Raw genomic sequence first — 5,038 nt, 5'->3', positions numbered from 1 at the left:
GGCGCGGGCGCGGTGGCGGCAGCGCCGAGATCGCAGCGCATTCTTTCTGAGCGCGATCGAAGGCTTCGTGTAGGAGCGGAGCGGGGAGGGCCGGAGGAGGAGCGGGCGGCGCCGTCGCTCCCGCACGTCGGTGGGCTGGGGGTGCCCAGAGGGTGACAGGGAGGGGAAGTTGGAGCCCGCCGCGGGGGCGCCGCGGGGAGCCCCGAGGCAGCCTCGCCCCCTCCTCCGGGCCCGCCCCGCGCTCCCTCGGCCCCCGCCCCAGACCACCGTTAGGAGCAGAAGCGCGCGGAGGTCTGGGAGTCAGGACACGCGGTGGCGGTGGGAGGTGGGCACGGGGGGCGGGGATGTGCACGCGCGTTCGGACACTGCCGTGTGCACACACAGCCAGGGAGCCGCGTGAAAGTTGACCCCAAGTCAGACCTTGTATGGACGCGCGCGACCGCGAATGCAAATACTCAGTCCGCAGAGGCGCGCGTTTCGGGGGGATGGGGAAGGCCGTGCACATTCAGGGGTGAGGACTGGAGGGTGGTCGGGCCCTCCTTTGCCCTCCCCCAGACCGCGGACCCCCCACACACACTACCCCTCCCATTGCCCGTCCCCCTTTCCGCTGGGGGGGGGAGGGGTCATGGGGTTGGCCCGGCCCCTTCTAATCCTCGGGAGGTTCAGTTTAGCGGATTTCCTTCCCACGGGTCCCCCTTCCCCTCCATTCGCCTCCCGAATCCTCGGGGATCCGAAATCTATCGGTCGACCTCTAAACCGGGTTCTGAGTCCGCAGCCCCCTCGTCGCCCCGAACCCGCCGCGGGCGGCCACACTGCCTGCGGGGGTGGTTCCCACTGCCCCCGGCTCCTGCCCCGGCCTGCGGCGTGCAAGTTGGGTGAAAATTCCAAACCAGGCTCACGAGCGCCCCCGCCCGGCACGGCCTGCACACCGCTTCCCCGACCGCTGGGTTTCGGGGCTGCAGAGCCGGGAATCCGGCGGGAGGACGCCCGGCGCGACCCCCCGGACACCGCCCCCTGCGCTGCGCCCCTGCCCGCGCGCGGCCCCGCGATGGCGGGCAAAGGGAGGCAGAGGCGGCGCGGCAGGACTGTGCGCCTGGAGCACACGCAGCAAAGGGGAGGAGAGCTGGAGGGCGAGGGGGGCTCTAGGTGCTCCTCCCGGAGGAGGCCTGGGACAGGCGGCGGAGTGGCGCGCGAGGCTGCGAGCTGCGGGACCAAAGGCTGTCCCAGGCGAGGAGCGGCGCGCAGGGCTCTGGTTCGGGGTCGAGTCCAGCGGCCTCTCCGCAGTCTACAAACTCCGTCCAGGCTACAGGGCCGGCGGCCAGCCCTCCGCACTCCTCCCACCCCACCCCACGCCTCCGCCAGACACGACGTCCCTGCAGGGCGGGGTGGAGGAGATGCCACCACCTCTCCTGGCCTCTCTGACCCAGAGGATGACTGTCAAGGAAGGACGGAGCCACTGTCTGCGGGCGATCCTGTCCTTGAGTCCATGCGTAGGGGACGAAGCTAGGGGCCGATGCTGGCCTTGGGGTCTCGCCTGCCTAGGTCCCTAATGGACATCACTGCCTCCTTTGTAGCCTGCAGTGGCCCAGGGTGCAATGCAGCCCCTTTCCCCACTTTCTCTTTCTCCAAATCCCCGATCTGGTCCCAGGATCTGGTCCCAGGAGTGCCGTGGGACATTCCGGGCCTTCTGCGTTTCCCCTCCAACTCCAGCTCCGTGAGGTGTTAAAAATGCCTGTTTCCTCTGAGAGGGCAGAGCGGGGCTGCTGCCGTCCAAAAGGCTAGACACCTCTCAAGCGGGAATGGGAGTACTGGGCAGACCCCGATGGAGGAGGTGGGGGAGGCACTGCTTCCTCTGGGCTACACGAAGCTGGAGCTACCCTCCCCCAGCGTGTCTGCTGTGAGGACAGCCCGGTCCCCCACCCCTCTCTCCTCTCTCAGACACTCCTCCTGACACCCCCCCTCCCGGCCTGTTGTAGACACATCACACCCACACACTGCACATCTCCGTCCAGCCCTGTCTCACCCCACAGTCCATGGCCCACCTGGATTTGTCTGGACGAGGACGGAACACCCCACATCCCCCACCCTCGCAGAAGCCCCACTTAAATTGTAGCTGGTACAGCCAGTTGTAATGGCATCCTGCGCCCTACACCCCCAAATCAAGTACCCCCAGTCCACACCTAAGCCCCTGCACCTACATACACGCTTGCTGCTTGCATCAATTCAGTTCGTCCTCACAGCCGCCCTAGGCCCTAGACAGGAGCGCTGTCTGCATCTCCCATTTTCGCAGGAGACCAGGACTCTAATGGTACAGGACCTGGGGCAGCAAGAGTTGTTTTCCTTCAAACCAAACACCAGCTCAGGACCATCCCAGTGCTCTTTGCAGAGGCGAGATGGGCAGTGGGGGCCCTCGAGGCCTGGGACTATGGGGCTGCCATCTTGCCTGCTATCAGGGGACGCCTCTGTGTCTGCACCCCCAGACACCCTCGGATTCTCTGGACAATCACTGGGCAAGTTGAGTCTTCCCCCGACTGTGAGCTCAGGGGGGCAGGGCAGTGACACCTCAGTGCCACACACGGGACGAGCACAGGGGGATGACTGAATAAATGAGGACTCGCACGTGTCTGCATCCCCCTCTCTCCTCTGAGGATGGTCTGGCTGGCAGTAACTGGCCCAGGCAGGCCAGTCAGTCACCTGAGGCTGTGCATGGAAAGGGGGGAGGGACACAGTGGCCGGGATTAATGGGGAGAAGAGCGCTCCCCACACACATCCTCAGGAACGGTCCCCAGAGAGAAATGGCAACAACCTCTTCCTGTGCCCAGACCTTAACAACAAACACTCATAAAACCCAAAAGCCATAAAAGAAACAACATGTCCAACTTATATCCCAAGCAAAGAGCCAGTGTCCCCGTATGTAAAGAGCTCTTACAAATCAATAAGAAAAAACACACACGAGGAAAAACATGGTCAGAGGTTATGAATGGAAATAAAAGAAAAAGAGACGTTTAGGCTTAGGAAAAAGTGCCAAGTCTCACACTTAACAGCAGAAATACAAATTTAAACTTCACCAAGAGATGATTTTTCATTCATCAGATGGGCACAGATTAAAAAGTTTAAACACAGCCTGCTGCCACAGTGTGTGTGTGTCTGAGGTGGGTGGGGAGGGGTAGACACTCTAGGAACCTCTAAAACAAGGCCAAAATTCCAGATGTATGTACCCTTTGGCCTCACACTCCCTTCTAGGCATCTGTGCCCCAGACACTGCTCACAGTGGGGAAAACGCTGTTACTGTGCACAAGGTCTCCGGAGCACTCTGTCATCGCAGCAGATCGGAACCTCCTCCGTGCGGAGGTGCATCCGGGCATCCGGAGCCATCGGAGAATATTCTTTAGAGGGGAAAGCGTGTGTAGCACATTCTTTTACACTTGTGTACAAAAAGGGTATAACAGAAGAACATTTTATTTGCTTGTGTGTACACAGTCGGAGCTGTGCGAGGGGGCCCATAACTCGCAGCAAGGTGCCTCCCTAGGAATTGGAGGGAAAGGAGGGAAGGGATTTACTTCAAAGTATTTTTACATGTATTATTTATTGACAGGGAAATTCACCGTTTCTGAGGGTACGGTTCTGTGAGTTTCGACAAACGTATACATCTGTGTGATCGTCACCCCAGAAAATGAGCCTCACTTTTCACTGTGTACCCATGTCTGCCATTTGAATTTCGTACAACGTGCATGTGTTTCCTCTTGTAATAAATTTAAATACAAAAGTTAAAATGGAAGAAAAAATGTTTTCACATCTGTTATCTCATCTGGTCCCTTCGCTAACTCAGGAAGGCAGATCTTCCCAGCCCCATTTTACAGGTAATAAGACTGAATTGCATGGGGTAACGGACACTTGACTGAGGATACCTCAGGGGGTAGGTCAGGCCTTGAACCCAAGGCTATCTTTTTGGAAAACAGCTTTATTAAGGCACAATTTACATACCATACAATTCACCCATTTAAAGTGTGTGGGGTTTAGTATATTCAGTCATGCAGCCACCACTACAATCTAACTTTAGAGCACCTTTCACGCCCAAAGGAAACGCCCTGCACCCATCAGCAGTCGCTGCCCTCCCCATCCCGACACCCAGCCCCAGCCCGGCTCTGTCTTCCTGGACTTGACTAGCCCAGAGATTCGTGCCAATGGAACCGTACACTGTGTGGCCTTTGGGGACTGGCTTCTTCAACTGAGCATTGTGCTTTTGAGATCGATTTACGTCGCAGCATGTGCCACTATTTCATCTCTTTTAACTGCCTAATAATATTGCATTGCATGGATGGACTCTATGTTATTATCCAGTCACCTGTTGATGGACATTTATGTTGTTTCCATTTGGGGCTGTTATGAATGTGATGCTATGAATATTCATGCACAGGTTTTTGGATGAACATACGTTTAGATTTCTCTTGGATAGACACCTAGGAGTGGAACTGTTGGGGCCTGTGGTCACTCCATAATTAACGTTTTGAAGAATTCCCAAGCTGTTTCCCAAAGTGGATGCAACGTGTCCCATTCCGTCCAGCAATGTATGAGGCTTTCCCTGCATCCTCACCACCACTTGTTACCATCTGTCTTTTCGATTCTCTCCATCCTGGTTGGTGTGAAGTGGTGTCTTGTGGTTTGATTGGCAGTTCCCTGGTGATGAATGATGTCGAGCACGTGAACAGGGCTTCTTGGCCATTCGGATGTCTTCTTGGGAAAAATTCAGATTCTTTGTCCATTTTTAAATTGGGTTTTTTTAATCTTTAAGTTGTGAGAGTTCTTTATATATTCTAGACACAAGTCCCTAATTAGATATCTAATTTACAAATAGTTTCTCCTGCTCTATGGGATGGTTTGGTTTTTTTCCACTTTCTTGTTGGAATTGTTTGCAGCACAAAAGTTTTTATTTTGATGAAGTCCACTTCTTTCTTTTGCCCCTTGTGCTTTTGGTGTTATAACTAAGAGGCCACAGCTGACATCCTGCTACACTTGCTTTCTGGCCTCCCGCCCGCCC

At 56.2% G+C, this 5,038-nt stretch overlaps 1 protein-coding gene across 4 annotated transcripts in view; it reads right to left on the bottom strand.

Annotated features, from left to right (window-relative positions):
* ELFN1 (extracellular leucine rich repeat and fibronectin type III domain containing 1) overlaps positions 1 to 5,038 on the bottom strand; it is a 105,295-nt gene that overhangs the window by 55,870 nt on the left and 44,387 nt on the right. The gene's annotated exons all lie outside the window — the stretch shown is intronic.

The sequence above is a fragment of the Hipposideros armiger genome, unplaced genomic scaffold, assembly GCF_001890085.2.
Source record: "Hipposideros armiger isolate ML-2016 unplaced genomic scaffold, ASM189008v1 scaffold_33, whole genome shotgun sequence".
Lineage (NCBI taxonomy): Eukaryota > Metazoa > Chordata > Mammalia > Chiroptera > Hipposideridae > Hipposideros > Hipposideros armiger.
Note: the sequence above shows the minus strand (reverse complement) of the source record. Positions and strands in the feature narration are given on the sequence as shown.